The following is a 24410-nucleotide window of genomic DNA, read 5'->3' as shown; positions in this document are numbered from 1 at the left end:
CTTCCTTGTATGCTGTCAGGGAGAGTGTTGGTCTTTCACACTTAACTTTTACTTGCTGATTAATCACCTCAGCTATATATCATCTTATTTGGAATGATCAAGTTTAGCAAAAGCCAGTCAATTGCACTGTTCTTATAGTTGTGGTTTCCCCCATATTTCTTAGTTTATGTGCTGCACCGGCTAAGGCACTCCAGTCCTTCATTATGGCATCCCAGTACCACACTAGTAACAGTTTTAACAATTGTACTGCCATGGTGTGCCAGGAGCTATCCATATTCCACTCATACTTTGCCATGTGATGGGGAGTAATCCAGCTTCAAATTCCCATCCAAGTTTGGCTCTCTTGAACTACTCCTGGCACTAACTATCACAGAATAGATTCCCAGGGAAGCAGACTCTGTGATGGAGATTAGTGTGCAGGTGGTTTATTATGAGTTTAGAAAAGAGAGGAAAGAAGTAGGACTTTGCAGAGGGAGAAGATTAACTGAATCCAGTTTCAACTGAAGCCTCAGCTGACCCTCAGGGGGAGATGTAAAGATGGATCGACTCTTTAGGAATGCTCTGAATTGGAGCAAGAAGACAGACCTTTCGATGTTCAACTTCACCTGGAAAGGAAATATCACCTTGGGCAAGGCAGCTGGCTTCAGTCTTCTGATAAGACTGATATAGGGCTATCTGACAGGCCCTCTCTTAGTAGTTCATTTAAGAAGGTTTACAGAATATAATTCTATAGATATTTTTTCATTTTATTTTAAAGTTGCATAGTACCCCACTGGAGTTTATTCAATCCATTCCCTTTTGATATATGCATTCCCGTCTTCAGCTACTGAAGTAGTACTGCTAATTGTAGTACTATAAGTAGTAGTATTACTACTAATATTAGTACTAACTAATTAAGTAGTAGTAGTACTATATTAATTAGTACTACTATAAATAGCCTTATGCTTACATATTTTTGTATGTTTGCTAGTGTAAGTCTGAGATAGACTCATAGAAGTGAGATTGCTACCTCAAAAGGTAAATGTATGCAATATTGCTAGATATATCCAATATCCCCCGCACAGGCATTTTACCATTTTGCAGCACCTACAGCAAATAATGACAGTGCCTGTTTATGCACAATCTCACCAATACATTGTTAAACTTTTGATTTTCCAATCTGATATCTGAGAAATGGCATCTCAATGTAGTTTTAATTTGCATTTCTCTTATTATGAATGATACCGAGCATCTTTTCATGTGGGTAAGAGTTATTTGCATTTGTAACTGTCTCTTTATATTTGTAACTCATTTTTCTGTGAGGTTGGTGGGTGTTTTTTGTGTATCTTGTCATTTAGAAGTACTGTCTACATTGTAGATAGTAACCCTTTTTAACATAAATTACAAATTCTTTTTTGCAATTTTCTGTCTGTCCTTTTATTTTGCCCATATATTTTGCTCTACAAAGTTTTATTTTATGTTTGTGTAATCAAGTGTCCATCTTTTTCCATACTTTTTCTGAATTATGGTTGGAAAACATTTCCTCCCTTCCATCTTACAGAGTAATTTACACATGATTTTTAAGGAGTCCAGCTCCAGGCCAAAAACTTACATGTGATCATTGAGGCCCAAATAAAGGCAAGTATAAAGTCTTTATACTGCCAGGTAAAGAGTATAAAGTATAAAGTATAAAGTATTTATACTGCCAGGTATATAAAAGGCAGGCCTTATAAGAGAAAGATGCCCTCCTCACACTAGACCTGGTGCACAGTCTGGAGGGAGGTACAATTAAGGACTCAGCACCCCCACACCTCCAGTACTTTGGGATTGCAGATATATAAAGATGTGCATTTATAGCCCCAATGCCTCCATTTAGAGACCTCGTTGGCTGGGGGAAGGGCCTGGCTCAAGCCTTTCTCAGGTACCTCTGTCAGATAGCACCTTATCCAGGGGCCATGAAGATGTTTGTCTCCACTCTCACTCAATGTTCAGTATTTTCCCACTTTTAGGTCTTCTCCAAGTCCCTTCCCTGGCCCCATACAAAGGCTAGAGATAATCTCCCATCTGCTTACATCTGACCCTCACCCTGTACAGTTGTTAAGGGAAAAATAAAACATTGGGAAAGCCAGGTAACTTTTTCCTGTTTTGCCTCTTGCTTTCAATGTCTCAATGAGTGAAAGGCTTGACTGTTTTGTTTTGTTTTTTGTTTTTTGTTTTTTTTTAATTTCAGCTTGTTGTCCTAAATTATCACCTCAACACCTGGCAGCTCAGCTCTCTCCGGCTCAGCTATTGACAATTTTAAATACTTAACATTACTTCAATTTTTTACACTCCTATCTTTGGTACATTTGTAATTTAGCCTGATTTTTAGTGTGAGGAATGGATCCAATTATTATCTTTTTCTATAAAGCTATTTTGTCACTCCATTGTCACTTATGCGAAAGAATGTCCCCCCTCCACCCCCCACTGCCACTGATTTGAAACATCACCCCTAAACTAATGATTTATTGGTACTTAAACTTTTGCCTGGAAGTGAAACTTATCACTTACAATGATGATGCCTGAGATCAATAGGGTAGGAAGGGATAATCCTACAGCAAATATTTTTAAATAATAAAAGTCTACTGCACACTCCAATCCCCATATGTGCAGATGCACCTCCCCATCCAAAATAACAAATGAGGAACTCACTGTTATTTTCCAGTGGAATCTTCTGGATGTTTTTAACCTTAATCAATGATAACTATCAGTGGTGATAATGGTCATCCTGTCTTGTTCCTGAATTTAGTAGTTTCTCCTAGTGTTTTTTCATGTAGCATAATTGGCATTGAAATAGATAAGTTTCATCATTCTTTTATTACTGAGTATTCAATTTTGCTATATTCCAAATATTCAACACCTATGTATATTAATATATTGTTTTTTTTCCAAGATCTACTGAAAGGATGAACAATGTTAGCATATTTCCTGATTTTGAGCTTTTATTTTTTATGTAATCTTTTACTAGGTCATAATTTATTATTGCTTTAATATGCTCTTAAAATCTTACAAGGAATAAGCAATCTATTTAAATTATTTGCCACAGAGTCTGGCACAAAGTAAGGTTCAAGCAATATTAGGTATTATTATTTGCCCATAAATTCTCCTCTATTTCTATATTTCCTTTGTTTTATCTATAAATTTTTTAATGTTCATTTATTTATTTTTGAGAGGGGGGAGAGAGAGAGAGAGAGAGAGAGAGAGAATGTGGGAGCAGAAAAAGTGTAGAGAGAGAGGGAGAGAGATAATCCCAAGTAGGCTTCACCACGCTGTCAGCATGGACCCATGACTGTGAGATCATAACCTGAGCCAAAATCAAGAGTCAGACCACATGAGCCATCCAGGTGCCCATTATATATACATTTTAAATCATATAGATTTTAATTTTTTTTAACGTTTATTTATTCTGAGACAGAGAGAGACAGAGCATGAACAGGGGAGGGGCAGAGAGAGAGGGAGACACAGAATCTGAAACAGGCTCCAGGCTCTGAGCTGTCAACACAGAGCCCAACACGGGGCTCGAACTCACGGACCGTGAGATCATGACCTGAGCCGAAGTCAGACGCTTAACCGACCAAGCCACCCAGGCGCCCCTAAATCATATAGATTTTAATTTAGCTTAACATGTAAGGACATCCAATTATTCTTTTTCCATTCCTTTCCCTACCCCCTTTCCTTTCCCCACCGTCCATTCCCTCCTTCCTTCTTCCCACCTTCCCTTCCTCCCTCCCTTCCTTCCTTCCTTCCTTCCTTCCTTCCTTCCTTCCTTCTCTCCTTGGCTGTCTGCTAATGTTAGCTTAATATTTTAACAACCTGTATTGACCATTCGTTCATTTCTCCCTTGATTTGAAATGCTCCGTTTATCATTTATGGATATACTTGATTCTCTTTCATTGATGGGCTCTTGCCACAGTGCCATATTAACTGTATACTCTCCCAAGACATTTCCTATTTTTCTCTTACTTTAATGTTCCTAGTACCATGGTCCATCTGGTGGTGCAACACAACACTTCTCACCACTCTGTCTCTAGTGCTGCTGGTATTTGTACTGTCAGTATTAGTATATTAAAAAAAAAAGTATTTAAAAAATTTTTTTGAGTCAGCATGAGGAAATAGGGAGTAGAAAAAATAGGGGTACAACTCCTATCTGTCCCCATGCTGTGGCGTAGGGGTTGACTATTTGGCTTTAAATTCCTCACGTTCCCTAGGCCACATTCCCTAGGCCTCACATTCCCTAGGATCACGCAGTTGTATAAGTCAAGGCTTCTACTCCCTTTCTTAGGGCTACTACTTATCTTTTTAAGTAGTAATTTTGCAGAACATGCAAAATTCCAGAGTACATTTTTAAAATTCAGCACAATTAGTGATGCACTAAGGGATCATTCACTAGATGGTTGGGACATGATCTTTTGGTATCTTCAGTCTAAAATGTACTTCTCAGCTTCTCTCTTTTATGAATTTTTATGTGTATTTTAATTGAAAATTGGAAGAGGTTGAATCAGGTCTAGGTATATTGCCATCACATCCTTTCTAACTTTTAACTGTAACTTGAAAATTCCATTACTTGTTTGTAATGATAGAAATCAATGAGCTGTTAAGGTTTGCCTAAAGCTTCTTATCAAACTGGGCTTTAAGTTTTATTGGAATATAAATCTTTGACTCAATTTCCTCAGATATGTATACCTCTAATATGTTTATAACATGTATATTTAATACATATGTAACATATCATACATAGAATAAATACTTAAACCTTTATTGAATAAACTAGGAGCCATATTTCATTGGATTTTTTTAGATACTTTGCATATATGTGGAATGTTTTGTACATTTATTTCAATAAAGTCTCTTCCTTAATGTTATTTGCCAAATCAACAGATCCCTAGAGCAGGAATCCTGTTATTCCAAGGAACCAATATGCACGTGAGGCAAGATGAATAACATTTCATTTGCAATAATATGCTGAAGAGTATTCATACCAAACTTCACATCAGATTGCATAGCTGTGATTCCCCATTTAATAAGTTTTTATTACCAAATAAAATTATCTTAGGGTAAGGCACTAATTTATACATATGTAAATAGTGTGGTATCTTTTGAAAAGGTTTTCTCAACTGTTCCTTCAGTGTAGAGGTTTCTAATATCATTTCGTGTAATAAATTCTGAGTGACACTAAGGATTGTGGATGGGAAAGAAGGAATACACAAGTACACCACAGATACTTTTTTTCCCTTCCTGTCTTGGTTTTGGAGTCAGACTCAACACAGTTATTATCACAATGGATTTGTAATGCTAGTATACTTCATGGTTCTTGATTTTTTTCCCTAAATATTTGCATAAAAAGCCATGGCTGTTATAAAGGACTTTATGTAATTCAGCCTGTTGATCATAACTTTTCCCTTTAATGTTTTGTATTTTTGATGTTTGAATTAGTTTTCCATGTTCAATTTAACTTGTGGCTTTACTAAAGCATATAATTAAAAAGAAACTTTTAACATTCTGAAATAGAGAAAATGTTCCTCATTTTAGTATAAGCCTATTTAACTACTTTCATTTTTTCTACATTCAAGACTTTTTAATGTTTCAAGAAATTATCATATTCAAAGTCACAGAGAATATTTGCCCTTGACTGTGTATGTGAATCTAACATCAGTTTAGAAATTTGAAGCCATGCGTATATTTATTATGCTTCCATAATGTATGTATGGCAACTTTACTATATGTGGCAGATAAAGTTCAGAGATGTATTTACAGTGGCAGAAATGTGATACTGAGACTACAGTAGCAAACTGACCTTTGCCATTTTGCTGGTGAGGATTCTGACATCTACAGCAAGCATGCCCTCTTGAAAATGGGCAGGTTTTCCAATTTGGTTTTCTCTGTAGAATCTAACTAGGATTAATCAGATAAATGGGCAGAGACAGGTATCATCAATTTTTCAGAACAGAATTCAGGGTACTGTGGTTAAAACTGCAAGCAGTTTCATTTTGTTTGGTCATGCATACAATTTTTCTTCCTTTCTAACGTCTCCTTTTCGAAGTCTTATCTTTCATAATTAAATTTATCTTTCATAATTAAATTTATGACCAAATTGGGACTGAGGATAGCTTTATTATAATTAATTATGTTGAAACAGCTTCATTTTCCTTTTTCTTTAACAAGACCTTTCTATAACACACATAAAATTCACAACGTTTGATTCCTTTGCTTTGAACTGATAGTGATCTCATTGTATAGTTGCAAATATGGAGGGAAAACTTCTTTTTTTACTAAAATAAAAAATATCAATGAGATAATAAACTGAAAAGTAATTTTGGTTTCACATTTCTAATGCTTATTGGACATTTATTCCTAGGGGATCACCTCACCACTCAAATTCATTTTGTCTACTATCTCACTTTTTATCTTACTTCATCCCCTAGTAAACTTCAAGCTACTTAAGGGGAGAGACTGTACCTTATGTATCTTTTTATCCCTGGTGTCTAGCTGGTACATAGTAAGGGCTCAATGAATATTCTTGAATGAATAAACTTGCCTCTTCTCTTGGATTACTAAGTTTATCATACTGCCATTTTCTCAGACTTCAGAACTCTATATAACCTTTGATTCCTAAATTCAATCAGTTCTGAAATTGTATATATTCCAAATGAATGATATTTTTCAAATATAACTCTTTGCCCATACCCACTGCTATTTCACCAGTTCAAGATTTTATTGCTTCTCTTATCCTAATGGATTAGTTTTATGTCTTCCCCAATTTCAATCTCTCTTACTCTCAATATGTTCTAAACGCTACTGCAAGATACAATATTCCAAAAGTACAGAATATGCCATGTAACTTTGTTAGGTGGACATTTTTAAGCCTATTTAGTCTCTATAGAATAAAGTTCAACCCACTTCGCATTGAAAGATCTCTATAATGTGATCTCAATCTCCTGTAATCTCTAGGTCTTCTCAGTAAGGGACCTAGAGACTATTATTCTTCCCACCTCTCTGCAATTTGTATATGACTCATGTGGTTTGGGGAATCAGAGAATGACCTTCTTCGAGTTTAAATCTGAGTTTGTTTGTTTTTTAACATTATTCAGGTTAATTTTATACCATCTGGTATTAGGTCCTGCCACATTAATTCTCATCTTCTGAAATACATGTACAAGAAGTCATTCATTAAAAAAAAAAACAGGTTTTTTTTGCACTATGACTGCAAATTTTCTGTTTGATATAATCACTGTTGCATTAGGGTCTCTTTAATTCACTGGGAAAACTGCAGTTTCACTATCAGTTAAAGTTGCTTTATAAAGTTGTTAAAAACGTGCAGGTTTACATGACTCAAATTTCTTAAATCGTCCTTCACATAATTTGAAACTCATTGCCTTCATCAGAGCCTCTCTCTCTTTTACCTTCTTCAGATCTTCAAAGATGTTCAAAACCTCTGCTAAAACAACAGTTTTTCAGGGAATCTTACATGGATTGTCTTTACGAATCCACTACACAAGATGTTTCTCTAATTCTTCAAATATATTATGTTGTCTTGAGAAACATGGTGAATCTTTATGGAAAAAACACTACGACAGTTTTCTTTTTTGCTTCTCACACATAGCAAAATAACATTAACACTAGATGTCCATGGGAGAGTTTATAACTTTTATACTGTTTATTTATTATTTATTTATTTTTATTCTCTATATTTATTCCTGTAAATATTCTGTATCACTTCCAAATTTTCTTCTAAGCTTGAAGTTTTTTTTAGGTCTCATACATTTCTCCGTTTTTGAAAACTCAGAGACTTTTTAACCTTCTTGGAAGATGTTGTCACTCAATAGTGTGGGGAAGATGATACGATGATTCATTGTGTGTTAACCATTAAGACCATGAAAAGTGATCCTACCTAGGAATTAAAGTAGTCACAACTGCTTCTCTGTATATGCAACTTCATTATAGCAGGAACTTTCAATTCAGCTTTCAAATTCTGAGTAAAATTTTGCAAGTTATTATAGTAAATATTTAGGTAGTGATAGTAAATATTAGGTAGATAGGTCAGAGAGCGAGTAATTTCAAGCTACACATCTTCACCATTTAGTCATCATACTCTTTTTTTTTCATTAATTTTTTTTTTTTAGGTATCATACTCTTAACTGTGTCTTCTACTTGAAATCTCTGTCCCAATAGTCTCCTTCCCATTGTGTTTCATAAGAACAAAATCCACTTGATTTTATGGTCATGTGCCAGAATATCTTTGTTTCCTCCTAGCTGGAAGAGAATACTTTTGTTTGAATTGTCCTAGCTTATTAATTAAGTAAGTAAGTAAATATTATATGGTATTTGCTAATCATGACCAACTTCAGGCTACCAACATGTCGTTGAACAGAATGGTAAAAACATACACACACAATTCATCTCTGTGGAAACAATGCAGTTCAGCAAATGCTACAAATCAAGGCAGCCTTTTCCCCCATAAAGCCAGTTTACAAGCAAACCTAAGTTCAAATTATATATATATATAATAGTTGTTTAGTATGATAGATATATATATATTACACATATATATATATATAATAGTTGTTTAGTATGATAGATAGTGATACCTACCAAAGAGAACAGGAAAACAGGAAAGAGGGAGGAAATACAAAGTAGCAAAATTGAATTTTAAATGTGGCCATAAGGGAAGACCTTCTTGAGTAGGATAACAGCCTACAGAGTGAGGGAAAAGGTAGTGGAGATCATTCCAGACAAGGTATTTGTAAGAAGCCTGTGAAATGGTAGTATGTCGGCTGTGTTGGAGAAATAGTGAGAAAGAAAGACATAGTTGGAGCAGAGAGGAAGCAATGAGAAGGTTGAAGATAAGGTAACAGATTTAAGGTGGGGGGGGGGACTTAATGGGCCATAGTAGAGCTTTAAAGGCTATAATAGTAACTTTTATTTACTCTGAATGACTAGGGCAGCCATTGCACCGTTTTTTTTTAAACAGAGGATTGACATTCACTAAGTACTTGTGAGAAATGGATTGACATGAGGCAAAAGCTAGGAGAACAGTAAGTAGGGTGTGCATTCAGGCGAGATATCATGGTGGCTGGGACCAAACTGACAGAAGTGCAAATATAAGAATTGGTCTGTTTTTATATTTTATATATATTTTAAATTTTTTATATATTTTGAAGATAGATTTTGGCAGGATTTTTCAATGGATTGTCTGTGAGGTGGGGAAAAAGAGAGTGATAAACTATAGCTCCAAATGTTTGGGAATGAGCAAATGGAAGAATAAAATGGAAAAGGTTTTAAGAATAACATATGTTGTGGAAAGGTGGATATCAGGCATGTTGGGAGCTCAAATTTGGACATGTCAAGCATCGTATACAAAAACCTGGTTGGAGTGAGTTGAAGAAAGAATTGTAAATGAAAAATTCTGAAAAGGTGAGCAAAAAAATACAGAGGTAGCTATAGGAGGAAGCTGGAACAATTGAGGGTACTATTCTAGGACAGGAGATATAATAGCATATTTGCACACTGATGAGAATGATCCAATAGAAAGGAAAAATTGACGTTACTAGATGATTAGGAGATAATTCCTCAAGAGATACCCTCTGATAGATGAGAAGGGATGGAGACTTGGGGGGAAATGGAGAGACTGGCCACAGCTAAAGGCTGGGAGGGTTCATTGATAATAACAGGAGGAAAGGCAAAATATGTGGGCATTGATTCTCATGGATGAATAGATACAGTGGTGAGGACTTGAGAACATTTTCTTCCCACTATTTCATTTTTATCTTGTAAATAGAAACCATATTAATGCGCTGAGAATAAGGATGGGGAATAGTTTTCAAGGGAGGAAGTGAAGATATGAAATAGTCATCTTGAAGTGTGGAAGCCTACATGGTCGAGGAACAGTACTATACTTATGGGGCAACAGTGAGAAACCTCTTGATTTAATGGTCATAAATTTGAAGGGAGGCTAGTCAGTGAGAGTTTGTGTTTTCACCTGTCCTATCTAGTTGTGTGGGTGCAAATAGAGAGCAGGTGGATATAGTAATATTGGGAGAAAATTTCCTTTGTGAATATTGCAGCATTTGAAGTTTACTCTTAGAGCAATAACTGTGGAAGGGCTTTTCAAGAGGATATATAGTACATTTAGAGTTGGATATGATATATAGAGTCTTCCTAAAAAAAACTATGAATGTTTTGATCATGAGAAAAAGTAATTGTGCTGATCATGGGAGCTTTTTACAAGCAATGGCCATTTTATCCCTGAAGTGTTGTAAGCAGTTTATTCCTCCTTCTGCTTTTGGATTTGGACAGATATTGTTTTCTCTTTGGTTGGCTTTATCTCAGTTCATTACTTTCAGTTTACATTTTATAAAACCAGAAAGTGGTTTAATACAGTGTTATGTATTTCTATGGTGCTACAATTCAGTGGCAGTATTTTGTTCATGTAGCTCCATGTTATATCCCGTTGAGATATGGGCTTAATCCAAAAAAAATTGTTTGCTCAAGACTGTGACTTCAAGTCTTCTCATTTGCTACTACTCAATAAAAAGTTCCTATTTCATTTAAAGAAATAATATGTATTAAAATGCAAAATAGGCCAATAAATAAGCATTTAGTGTAGTCACAAATGGTTTTGAAGCCACAGATTTTAGCTTATCAAGGAGTTATAATGTCATATTATTTAAAATTCAGAAGTAACACTGCAAATTTGCACAATTAACATGTGCATTTGAACTAGGCAATATTTCAGACAGATCGCCACAAATAGGACAACCCAACTATCCAGTTATTTTTCTTATCTCACAGGGATGGGCTTAAACCAGTGTGATCTCAGCTGATCTATTTTATCTTTTTTAATAGAATTCACTATTTAGTAAGTGATGGGCTTTACTTTCTGTAGTGATTATTTACCGTCATTACTCAGAAGGATACTTAATTACTCAAAGAGGCTGAAAATGCTCTGCTTTTATTTTTCTATGTATTTATGCAACATTTGTTTAGAACACGCAATATTCAAATATCAGTGGTGTGGGACATCAAAATAAGACTGCTTTCAAAATATGGTAAAAATTTGTTAGAGAAATACTATCACAGAAACAACCCAAGGGAGTAAACCAAGGGAGTGGAATGCTGAATGTGGAAGAGGTTCAGAATTGGAATACTGGTGTTGAGTGAGCATGGTTGTTTGTTTAAAATTACATCACAGAAGCATGTTTATAGTACAACGGCTTATTCCAAGCTCACTAGATTTCCTCCCTATATCTTGTCTCAATGTCATACATTTGTTATCAGTTGCTAATTAGACCAGTTTGGATCCCATGTAATTTAATTTCCACAAACTCTAAACACGTGAAATAGCCCTAGGAGAAAAACTGTAATTAATTTGAAGGTGACTACCCTGAATTTATATGTATTGACACACATGAATTGAAATATTCTCAATAAATTGGGATCTCTGGGAATTGAAATCTTTTCTGAGTATTATTTAATTAAGCATTATCCTTCAGACTGATTGTGTTGTTTTTGTCCTCTCTTGTTCTAGTCCACTACCTGATGCAAGAGTGATTGTTCTTAAATTCCAATCTGATCTTGTTACTCCCAACTCAAAATTCTGCACTGATTTCCCAAGAAAAGTTCCAAATGTGTTAGGCTAATTTCAAAGAACCCTTAAAATAGAAGCATTCTTAACCTTTCTAGCTTCATTTCTTATGCAGTTTTCAAGTAATTCATGCTTTCTTCCATCTCTGGCCCTTTACATATGGTACCATCACTCCATCATTCTATGGTAGAATATTTTTGTTATGTCGTATCTCACCACCATTATTACTACCACTAGTAACACACACACACCCACACACACACACTCCATCAGAATAAATTCTTATTTTCATTAATAATTTAACATCTCTCAGAAACCTTTCTTGACCTGTCAGTTTAGTTTGGCTCCATACTCCAAGTATTTTCCCATCGTACTCTGTTCATCCATTTTTTTCACTGCATTGGAAATTCACTTTTATGCACCTCTTTCCCTTACTAGATTTCCATTTAGTGATTCTTGTGATGAATATCATGACTAATTTTATGTGTCAACTTGCCTAGGCCAAGGTGCCCAGACATTTGGCAAAAATTATTCTGCATGTTTCTGTGGAGATATGTTTTGGATGAGATTAACATTTAAATTGTTGGACTTCAAGTAAGGCAGATAATGTGGGTGGGTCTTCTCCAATCAGAAGAAAGCCTTAATCGAATAAAGACTATCTTCCTCTGAGCAAGAAGGAATTTTTCCAGTAGAATTCTTTTGGATTTTAATGGCAGTTCCTCCCTGAGTCTCTAGCCTGACAACTGACCCCACAAATTTTGGACTTACTAACCTTCCACAATCATGTAAGCCAATTCCTGAAAATCTCTCTCTCAGCACACACACACACACACACACACACACACACACACACACACACACATCCTGTTGGTTCTGTTTCTCTAGATGAACCATGAGTAACACAATCAGTAGTATGCTTTCTTCCTTTTTGTATTCTCATTTGCATAATACCTAGAACCAAGTAGGCATTCAATACTGGTTGAGTAGAAGAATGAATATTTTGTCTAATACATTGTAGACACTATATAATGACAAATTTAAAAAGAAATCAGGCACAGATATTCCTTCATATGGATGATAAAACATACATAACTGTTAGTAATATGAGATAGAAGAAAGTGTTACAAGGAGAGATTTGTAATACAACATTGGCAGTGGTCAAGAGTGTGAATATGCTTAGAGAAAGACTGCCCCTATAGGATCTTAGAGCACTTTTATAGCAGAGGTCAAGAGGAAGCTGATGTGCTTAGAGCAGAATTATTCCTTTGAAGATCTCCATTTCTGGATATCTCCAGAATGCCTGCAGAGCTTAAGTAACATTTTTTTCTTCTGCAGCCATTATTCCTCCATCAGCAAAATCAAATGTAAGCCTCAGAATTCTATGTACCTGAGAAAACCCTACTGTTTCTGTCATCCCAACACTCACAGCCTTAACAAACTATCTTCCTTAGGACCGTTGGAATTATTTCCTCATATTCTTGTCCATTCTCATTTTACCACCCACAAATAGCTAAGACTCTTATTATCCTTTATTCTGTAGGCTTTAATCTCCATTTAGCTTTTAAACTTTGTTTTTTCTCCATCTCCTATTCTCTCCTTGCCTCCAAAATCTTCCATTGATTCCTCTCTCCTATTTTAAATTTTCCCCCCCGAATGTCCCTTAATCTTCTTGATGCAGGGAAAACTTACTTCTTTCTAGTGTTTCTTTTCCCTGAGTCATTTGTTTAAATGAAAGATTTTATTGGCATCACACCCTTATTTACACGATGACAGTTTCCTTGCTTTTAGAAAGCTAAACTTTAAGCTAAGATTCCATACAATAATTTTTAAAATACCAGCACTCACGTTAAAGTGACAATTTGTGTATTATTCAGGATAGGCTAGAATGTGCTGCAGTAACAAACAATGCCCAAATATTAGTGGCTTAATATAACAAAGATTTATATCTTTTGCACTCTACATGATACTTGAAGGTTAAATGAAGGTTCTGCTCTATGATATCCTTACTCAGGAATACAGAATGATGGAAAATTCACCATCCATAATGTCATTAGTTACTAAGGAAGTCAAAGGAAACAGGGTGGATCATATGCTGGCACTTAACTCTTTCTCCATGGTAGTAACTCACAACAATTCCATACACATTTCATTGACCAGAGCAAGTCACAAAGCCACATCTAATTTCATGGAAACTAGGAAATGAAATCCTACCATGGATCAGAAGGAGGGGAACCAGAAATGTCTCTGAAAAGCACCAATATTTCCTACAGCTCTTAAAGCAGGGTAGATAATATCATGGCATACAAGATGATAGCTAACTATACTTTAAATTAATTTTTTAAACCATACTTTAAATTTAACCTTAACATTACCTGGGATCCCATTTGGAAAATATTATGATGATAAATTCTATTCTAAAAATAATTCATAAGCCACATAAATAAAACCATATATTCAGCATATAATATGTATTTAAAAAGCCATTTCTTTGTTTCAATTTCCATATGTAGATATAAATCTCAAATATTTATATGCTGAATTTATTTCTACGTAAATAAAACCTAGAAGATCCTGAAACATATATTAAACAGTTTTGCATAGTTTTCTTTTTTGTTAATACATTTTTTAAGTCAATGAATACAAGTAATCGATTTCTAATTATATGTGAAAGAAAAGGAACGTCATGTTCTTGAATATAAACTTTCAAAATGAGTTTATCAAAATATAAATAGATATTAAATCAGGGACTGCATTTTTATCTGAACATAAGTAAATACAATAACCTTAAACTGATGAATCCAAATATTTACTTAACTTTTATTCAATTTATGTTCTTCCCAAAAATAAACTAGAGAGAATATGTACTTTAAGTTTGTTCTTAAAGCCTGCTTATATAACCATTATTCATATAATGTCACAGGCTGAACACAAATTCACTAAGAGATCACTAAGTCTTTTTATTCCAAGATAAGAATATTATACATTATGAATATTATTCAAGTTTATAGTGGCTCTCATCTGTTTTGGGCCTGATTATCAGAAATGTAAGAGAGACATGGGCTTGTTCAATTCTGTCTTTGCTCATTAACCCTATAAAAATATGCATTCATTCTACAACTATGTTCTTCTCAGGACTCTATAGTTGGTGTTGAAGGAGTCAACAAATTAAGGTAATGTAAATAAGTAAATTATATAGCATATTAGAAGGTAATATGCACTATGGAGACAAATGAATGAAGGAGTGGGAGTCAGGCAAGCCAACTGGAAGTGCCATATTGAATGGAGGGTCTGAAATCTCAGTATGTCATTGATGCAGCTCTCCAATTGTTATGTTCTTTCCACTTCAACATACATTGTGTCTATTTTAGTCATTATGAAAATTTCATTTTTGAGTTGGCTTGTTTCACCACAAAGTCTTACTAAAATAAAAGGGAACTTTCTCATAAAAGAAAAGAAAGAATAGCATTAAAATAGGTTACTCAACAAAAACTATTTATAGTAAATTTATATAATAAGCTGCTAGTGTAGTTTTAGTTGCTAAATGACTATGCTGAGTCTTATAATCTTTTATTTGGTAAAATGTTAATAATAATTTTTCTTAGGGGAAGAATATAGTAAAATTTTACTTGATTTATAAAATACTTGATAATGCGGTAGAGATTGGACTTATGCTATATTATAAGTGGGGACACCTTTAAATAATTTGAGTAGTTTTTAGGTACTCACTACTGGTTTTATATTCTCCTTTTATATCTGTGTTAAGCTCCTTTTTCAATTTCCTTCTCAACAGTATGATTGTGAATACAGTTTGAGCACATAGTATTTAAATATATAAAGTTGAGGTATCATCATATACCACAAATCACAGACAAATTTAAATTTGGCCTTTAGGAAAATATAATTAGAGAATAAATTTCCCAAAATTATTTTTAATAAGAACTCTATCCTTTCTCTCTCTCTCTCTCTCTGTCCCTCTCCCTCTGCCTCTCTGTGTCTTCAAAAAAAATTTTTTTAAGCTTTGGCTCTCTGACTCCATCAGCAACCATTTTTATAATTTTTATTTTTTTACAGTAAAGTTTTCTTGTAAGCTTCAGAAATGACAACTATTAAATTATAACTCCTTAATTTAATCTACCCTTTGCTCTTTCCTTAAAATGTATCTTCATTGATGAGTCACATTCTCTTATTCCTTTCAACCTATGAATCATTACATCATTTCTGTGGTATAATTACCTGTGCTGCCTTCATTTAGTTACTGGAAGAGGCATTATATAAAGTTAGTGAATTTCCCTTGGAAATGATAACTTGGATTATGTCCATTTAATAATACAACTTCTTGGATATTTTCTCTTATTATATTATTACATCAAAAGAGAATGCATCGACTATTTTAAACCATTATCCAAACTAACCATAATTATAATTGCTTTTATTTACCACAGCATTTTTGGCTGAGCATTCACAAAGACTTCAGAATTAGATTTTAAACACCATACACAGACAAAGTAATACAGCAATAGTATTGAGAACAAATATATTTTCTTGGGTTGGATTAATCTTTTGTTTTGTTTTGTTTTGTTTTGTTTTGTTTTTTAATTGGGTGCTCAAGGAAACTGGATAATAATCATTGGCATAAGTTGTGGTTTGATAAAACATCTAGCGTACTTTTTATTTTTTTTATTATTTTTTAATGTTGATTTTTGATAGAGAGGGACAGAGTGTGAGCAGCGGAGGGGCAGAGAGAGAGAAAGGGAAACACAGAATTCAAAGCAGCCACCAGGCTCTGAGCTGTCAGCACAGAGCCCAACGCAGGGCTCAAACTCACAAACTGCGAGATCATGACCTGAACTGAAGTCAGATGCTTAACCGACTGAGGCACCCAGGTGACCCTTTCTAGTGTACTTTTAGCTTCAATTTAGATTAAGATGAAAAAAATGGAGACAATATAAAAAAAATTCATTCTGAATCCTTCCAGAGAGATTATATCCTTGATTGTAGGTTTAGCTAACAGAAGTCTATTGTGTCCTAGTATTATGTCCTTGTATCTTCTTACAGTGTAGTCTAATTAGATTTCTTTCATGAATTATTTCTTGGTTAATAGAAAATTAATTGAAGCAGAAATATATTGCCTTTTGTTAACATGACATTGTTTTCATTTCTTATAAATGCAAGCACACAGGCATTCAATGAACTTGGCTTTGAAAATCATTATTACAAATTTGGAAACTGTTCTTAAATTAAGATGTGATAATGTGATAAATTACTTTGTCTTCCTTATTGAAAAATATTTGGACATTGAATCTGGCATTCTAAATGATAGGATAAAAACTGGATATGTTTGAAGGAAAAATCAAATCTTTCCTTCAGTTGTAATGATGTCTGCATTGTGATATTGTGATCTGGAACACAGGATTGGGAATCAAAGTCTTCCACGGTTAACATTCTTTTTGATCACTCAATTGTAAGGGAACTTGGGTAATGTATTTAACTTGTGGTACCTCAGTTTCCATATCTATAAAATGGTAATAATAGCTATTAAATAACAAAATTCAGCTGAGTAAATTTGAAAATGTAATTGGCTATGTTTAGCCATTGGTGAATCTATTGCAATAGAAATAGAAAAGAACTTCCACTGAGCTCTAGAAAAGGAAAGACTTTGAAAGGTGGAAAGAGGATGGAAAATGGAACTTCTTAGCAAACAATGCATTGTTTCAGGCAAGGTCACTTTCCCCTGAGGGAATGGAAGGGGCCTAAAGGTCAAACTTTCTCATTAGTGTTACCCAGGTAATGCCATGTTGACTGGATAAAGGTTACATTCCTAAGGGGTAGAAACTGCAGTTAGGTTAAGTATTAAGTCTTGGTTTGCTAATGTGGTGTTTAGCACAAATGACTCCAATTTGGGATTGCGGTCTTCTTTTTAACATAGTAGGCTAGTAGACATCAGGTTTTAGCTTGATTTTGAATGTAAGAGACTAAGGAACAAAAAAGGACAATGCTTTGTCAAAAAAGTGCTTCCCAGGGGTGCCTGGGTGGTTCAGTCAGTTGAGCATCCAACTTCAGCTCAGGTCATGATCTCATGGTTTTTGAGTTCAAGCCCCACATCAGGCTCAGAGCCTGGAGCCTGCTTTGGATTCTGTGTCTCCCTCTCTTTCTGTCCGTTCCCCACTTACACTCTGTCTTTCACTCTCTCTCAAAAATAAATAAACATTAAAAAAAAGTAAAAAAAAAATAAAAATAAAGTGTTTCCCAAATTAGAGAAAAAAGACTGAGAGTTAAGTGGACATTCATTTGAAAAAGCTAGCAAATGAACAATGAAATAAGCCTGTAAATTAAAAGGAAGAGTTAATATTGATAAAATCAGAAATCAAGCAGAAAAATGCAATAACAATAGAAAACAATAAAAATCAAGACTTCATTAACAACGCCAATAAAGTGACAAAAGATTTTTTGCACTTTTGCATTAAAAATTTAATGTAAAAAGAGCAATAACTGCAGATAGGAATTAGCGCTGTAAAATAATTCTAGTTCATATTTATATTAACATTTTAGAAAGCTGGATGAAGTAGATAACGATAGGAAAAATCTGAATATTGAACCCAACATAAGAAGATAACATATTAGTATTAATTATGGTAGAATTATTTTACTTTTTCTTTTCAAATTTTTATTTAAATTCTGTTAAGTTCACATGCTATATGGAATATTCGTTTCAAGAGCAGAATTCAATGATTCATCATTTACATGCAACATCCAGTGCTCACCATAACAAGTGCCTTCTTAATACCTATCCATCTAGCCCATCTCCTTCCATCAACTCTCAATTTGTTCTCTATCTTTAAGAGTTTCTTATGGTTTGTTACTCTCTCTCTCTCTCTCTTTTCTTTTCTCCCCCTCCCCAAGTTCATCTGTTTTGATTCTTAAATTTTACATGTAAGTGAAATCATATATTCGTCTTTCTCTGACTGATTTATTTTGCTTAGCATAATACAGTCTACCTTCATCCACATAATCGATAATCGCAAATGGCAAGATTTCATTCTTACTGATGGCTGACTAATATTCCATTATATATATATAGTGCAGTTGCTGGATGGTAAGGTAGTTCTATTTTTAGCTTTTTGAGGAACCTCCATACTGTTCTCCAGGGTGACTGCATCAGTTTGTATTCCCTCACAGTGGAAGAGGGTTCCCCTTTCTCCACATCCTCGCCAATACCTGTTTCTTGTGCTGTTAATTTTAGCCATTTTGACATTTTGTGAGGTGGTATCTCATTGTGGTTTTGATTTGTATTTCCCTAATGAGGAGTGATGTTGAGCATCTTTTCATGTCAGCCATCTGGATGTCTTCTTTGGAAAAGTGTTCTCTATCCTTAGGAGTCTTTTAAATGGATTTCTTAGATGGATTATTTGTTTTTTTGGGTGTTCAGTCTGATAAATTATTTGTAGATTTTGGATACTACCCCTTTATCCAATATGCTATTTGCAACTATCTTCTCCTATTCCATCGGTTGCCTTTTAGTTTTGTTGATTATTTTCTTCACTATTCAGAAGCTTTTTACCTTGATGAAGTCCTAGTAGTTCATGTTTGCTTTTGTTTCCCTTGCCTCTGGAGACTTGTCAAGTAAGAAGTTGTGACCGAGGTCAAAGAGGTTGCTGCCTGTGTTCTTCTCTGGGATTTTGACAGTTTCCTGTCTCATATTTAGGTCTTTCATCCATTTGGAATTTATTTTTGTGTGTGATGTAAGAAAGTGGTCCAGGTTCATTTTTTTGCATGTTACTGTCCAGTTTAAGTATGGTGGAATTATTTTAAATTAACAACACACACATATCTAAAAAAAAAAAACTGGCAGATCCAAATAGTTTTGAGCACACATTCCTCTTAATATCACAAAGAAATAATTATGAAATTTAAATCAGTTCATAATATTTGAGAAATCAATAATTTCCCAATGAATTTAAGATTAGTATAAATTTGATATAAAAAGGAATTAAAGACAATTAAATTTAGCAATTTATTTGAAAAATAGCATGGCCAGTAGATGTCACTTAAAAATATTAATATTAATTTTTATCATATTAGCCAAGAAAAAATTACATTACTGTATAAATTACTGTATAGAAAGTATTTGATAAAATAAAACTCTAATCCTGATAAAATTTATAAGGAACTAGGGCTAGAATGAATGTTGTTAACCTTCCAAAAACTTATAGACAATGTTATATTTAAGAATATAAATTTGGAAAGTTTTATCAAAATCAAGAATAAGATCCAAGCAATCAAATAAGAAAAACCAATGTGATGTGTAAGATATTGGAAAGGAAATGACAAAAGTCATTATTCAAATTAATATGATTGTCTACCAAAGGGGAGCCTGGGTGGCTCTGTTGGTTAAGCGTCCGCCTTCGGCTCAGGTCATGATCTCACAGTTCGTGAATTAGAGCCTCACATTCAGCTCTGTGCTGATGGTTTGGAGCCTGGAGCCTGCTTCAGATTCTGTGATTCCCTCTCTCTGCCCCTTCCCCTCTCACACTCTGTCTCTGTCTCTCTCAAAAATAAGTTTAAAAAATTAAAAACAATTTTTAAAAATATGGTTGTCTACCAAAAATATATGTAAGGTTCTATTTAAAAGTTATATGTACTCTTAAGAGAGTTTTTTAAGATGAATGGATATGAATTTAAAATTACTGAAAATATAGATCCCTTTACTTCAGTGAAAGCCAATTAGAAAATTTAATTTAAAAAGATATCCTTCAAAATACTCAATAAGACAATGAAATTTGTTATAAATGCTTCAAACAATGTTCAAGATTTCCCCAAAACTGAAGATGTCCTAAAAGATCTGAATAACTATATATTGGCCCCATTCACAAATAAGAACACTCAATATTGTAAAGATATAAATTCTCTTCACATTTTAAATTCAGTTCAATATTAGTTTAAGTCACACTAAGATTTCTAAATTGACAATTTAATTTCACAGTTCAAATGGAAGGGGAAAATGCAAAAGAATAAATATGACATCTTGTAAAAAAAAAATAAGAACAATGAGGAATGTCTTGCTCTATGAGATCAATACATTCTCCAAAGCTTTATTAGAGAATAAATAAACAAAGAAGAGTAGAGCTCAAAACAAATTCATGTATAATGGAAATCGCATATAATGCATATTGTATGTGAAATGAGTCAGGAAGGGTAGATTACTCAATAAATAGCTGAATTTCATTACTTGATATTTATATGAAAAAGAGCAAAACTAATAATGCAACAAACTAAATGATAATTTGCAAATTAATCTAACATTTTATTAAAAAAATACCATGACCAAATAGGCCTTACTTTAAGAAAATAAGGATAGTGGAAATCCTTAATAATTAATCCTTCACATTAACAACACTAAAATCACATTATCATATAAGTTTGTTTATTACTTTATAGAAGTAACTGGATAATACAGGCCCCAGCAAACAGAAAATACACATAATAAATGAATAAATATATTAATTAAATGTTTAAAGTAACATTTTCAAACCATAAAATTATTAGATTAAAACACAGTAAAGTGTCATAAATTTGTGTTTCTCCTACAAATTTAGTACCATATACTTTTTCTTTGCCTTTGCGATAGGAGAAAACAATATCAGATTTTAATCATCCAGTTCTTAAACCAGCTTCTACAAATGTCACATGTTATTGGGACACAATGCTGGCAGTATTTTTTAATCCCTTTTGTTCCTGCTAATAGAAAGTGAAAACTATACACTAATCACTTTAGCTATATTGATGCATAAGAAATAATCAGAATTTTATGCAATCATTCTGAGAGTAGTATGAATGACTATTACCTCCCCTTTCCAAAAAACATTTTTCCAATTTAATATCTATTAAAAATGACAGATAGAAGAATTGTGAATAATGAATTTTAAAAACAATACTTTGAATGGGAACATGAAAGATCAGCATAAAGTACCTAAAATTCAGAATAGAGTTAATATATTTGGGTTCAACTCTTGGAGATGCAGTTGTGTATGTATGACATTAGACCAGATGTCTAATCAGGTTTATATATGGTTATATATGATGTTTATATGGCTACCTATCTAGTGTTAGCATCTCCTTCCTAGATGTAAAAATGTTTGCTTATATAATTGTAGCACTGGCCAAGAGAATCTTATGTAAATTAAAGAATAAACAAGCCACTATGAATATTTAGCCAGCAAAATTATATTTGTTCTAATGTCTGAAACTTTTGTTTTTCAAGGTTCTGTTTTTGTGGAGTTAATTTATCTACTTCCAGAATTCTAGTTGCCAGAAGTCTAAGACATTTCTTTGTGGAACATAGATATATAAAGTTTCTAATCTGAGACTACAAGCATGAAAAAGATTAATATTCCTCTAAAGATTTCCAATTAACTAAGCAACATAATTCACATACAGTCCACTGTTAACTTGTGAATTATTAAATATCATATTTAGGGTAATTTGAAAAAGATGAAAATTATTTTTGTCATGTTTATGGTATCTGAGAAAAATTATCGTATCTCAAAGCAGATGAATTGGACTCAACTGGTTTAACCAATTTAATCAGGAGTTCTAAAAAAATTTAAAAACAAGACTAGCTAATTGAATGAAAAGAATGATGTCATGTCCAGTTCCCTGTTAATGAATAAAGTTTTAGCCTTGAACTTCTTCTTTGATATATTTGTGACAAAGAACACTCAGCTCAAAAACAAACAAACAAAAAAGACTAGGTAACATTATATGATCTTTCATCTGAACATTGAATTTTATTTTCATACTCTAATAGATATATGCAGGTGATAGAACCATCACCACCATAATTTGATCTATTAAAAATAAATTGAAAAATGTGAAAACATTTGTAACATATTACAAAGTATTATTATCAATGTTAAAAAGCTTTTACTAATAAGTGAAATATGCAGTAAAAGTTTAGATATAGGAGGCTGGGTGCAGAGAGGCTGGGGCTGTGGCCAGGCGTGGCTCTGCTGGCAGGCGGCCGCAGCTGCAAGGAGCTCAGTGTAGCCCCAGCCCCGCCATGACTGCTTGGACACAGGTTTAACTTTTTTATTCAGCAAAAATGTGGATTCAGAAAAGCACCCAGGAAGGTTGAACCTAGAAGATCACCGGAACAAGTGGTGAAACATGCAAGAGAAGTGCTTTGATTCCTCCTGTAGAAGAAACAGTCTTTTATCCTTCTCCCTGTCCTATAAGGACCCTTGTAAAGCCCTTGTTTTTCACTGTTGGGTTTACACGGTGTGCATTTGGATCAGCTGTCATTTGGCCATATGAATCACTGAAATCCAGGGTCCAGAGTTATTTTGATGGTATAAAATCTGGTTGGTTGGACAGCATAAGACCACAAAAGGAAGGAGACTTCAGGAAGGAGATTAACAAATGCTGGAATAACCTAAGTGATGACCAGCAGACTGTGACAGGTTTGTGTTAGCTTACACGTTTTAGTCATTCAAGGGAAGAGAAATCAAACCAAAAGGTATCATAGCTGCAAATGTTTTGTATTCTGTTTATGGAGAGTACCTTCTCTACAGCAGACATTGATCAGATATTTCACATCCAACTCAGCCTCAAGGGTCCTTTGTTCTCCAATGTTGCTGTCAATATTCAGTCATTTATCCTTGTTTCACATGGCAGCAAATATGTATGTTTTGTGGAGCTTCTCCTCCAGCATAGTGAACATTCTGGGTCAAGAACAGTCCATGGCAGTGTACTTATCTGCAGGCGTTATTTCCAATTTCGTCAGTTATGTGTGTAAATTCGCCACAGGAAGATATGGACCATCACTCGGTGCATCAGGCGCTATCATGACTGTCCTTGGTACTGTGTACACAAAGATCCCAGAAGGGAGGCTCGCCATTATCTTCCTTCTAATGTTCACATTCACAGCAGGGAATGCCCTAAAAGCCATTATTACCATGGACAGAGCAGGAATGATCCTGGAAGGGAAATTTTTTGATCATGCAGCACATCTTGGGGGGAGCTGTCTTTGGAATATGGTATATTACTTATGGTCATGAACTCACGTGGAAGAACAGGGAGCCTCTAGTGAAAATTTGGCATGAAATGAGGACTAACGGCCCCAGGAAAAGAGGTGGCTCCAAGTAAATCTGGGGTTGGATGATGCTGGTGCGTGTGGCCTATGCTGCCTGGAGATCCCCAGAAATACATTGGCCCTGGAGTGACCACATCTTTGCTCCCTGACTGGAAGACACCCAGCATCTAGCTTTCCTAGTATTTTAAACTGTCCCCAGTACATGTCTTACTAGAAAGTGAATTATGACAAAGTCGTGAAGTAAAGGTTTATATCTCTACTTGGTAAAAACAAACAAACAAACAAACAAACAATAAATGAATATCGCAAATAATAAAGAAAAAAGATTAAATAAGTGTACAACATCATTTTTCCTAATAAATTTGTATATATTTAAAAAATGGTAATCCGGGACTTTTGCAAGTATGGGAGAGAAATTGCTGGTGGTGGATAATTCAGCAAATCATTTCTAAAGATTTTGAGTCATGCGGGTATGTATCTAAAATCCAATTTTAATTTGCTGTATTTACTCAAAGGGAATAATTAGGAATATGCCCAAAAAAGGTCTTTTAAAAAATGTGCTTAAAAGGGTAGATCTTATTTACATTTTATTTTTTCTTTCTGTGTTCAGAAGATGGGTATTCACTGCATTTTTGTCTCTGTTTAATTTTAAACATTGAAACTACAGGATTTTAAAAAGCTGAGCATATGTTCATCATTATGAAATTCTTGTGAGATCATTTA

At 34.1% G+C, this 24410-nt stretch overlaps 2 pseudogenes; both read left to right on the top strand.

Annotated features, from left to right (window-relative positions):
• The first annotated feature begins 8372 nt into the window (after nt 1-8372).
• LOC106982486 (presenilins-associated rhomboid-like protein, mitochondrial) lies at nt 8373-23173 on the top strand (annotated as a pseudogene).
• Nucleotides 23086-23919, top strand: LOC128314992 (presenilins-associated rhomboid-like protein, mitochondrial; annotated as a pseudogene).
• Nucleotides 23920-24410: the final 491 nt, after the last annotated feature.

This window comes from Acinonyx jubatus, chromosome A2 (genome assembly GCF_027475565.1).
Source record: "Acinonyx jubatus isolate Ajub_Pintada_27869175 chromosome A2, VMU_Ajub_asm_v1.0, whole genome shotgun sequence".
NCBI classification, from domain to species: Eukaryota; Metazoa; Chordata; class Mammalia; order Carnivora; family Felidae; genus Acinonyx; species Acinonyx jubatus.
Note: the sequence above shows the minus strand (reverse complement) of the source record. Positions and strands in the feature narration are given on the sequence as shown.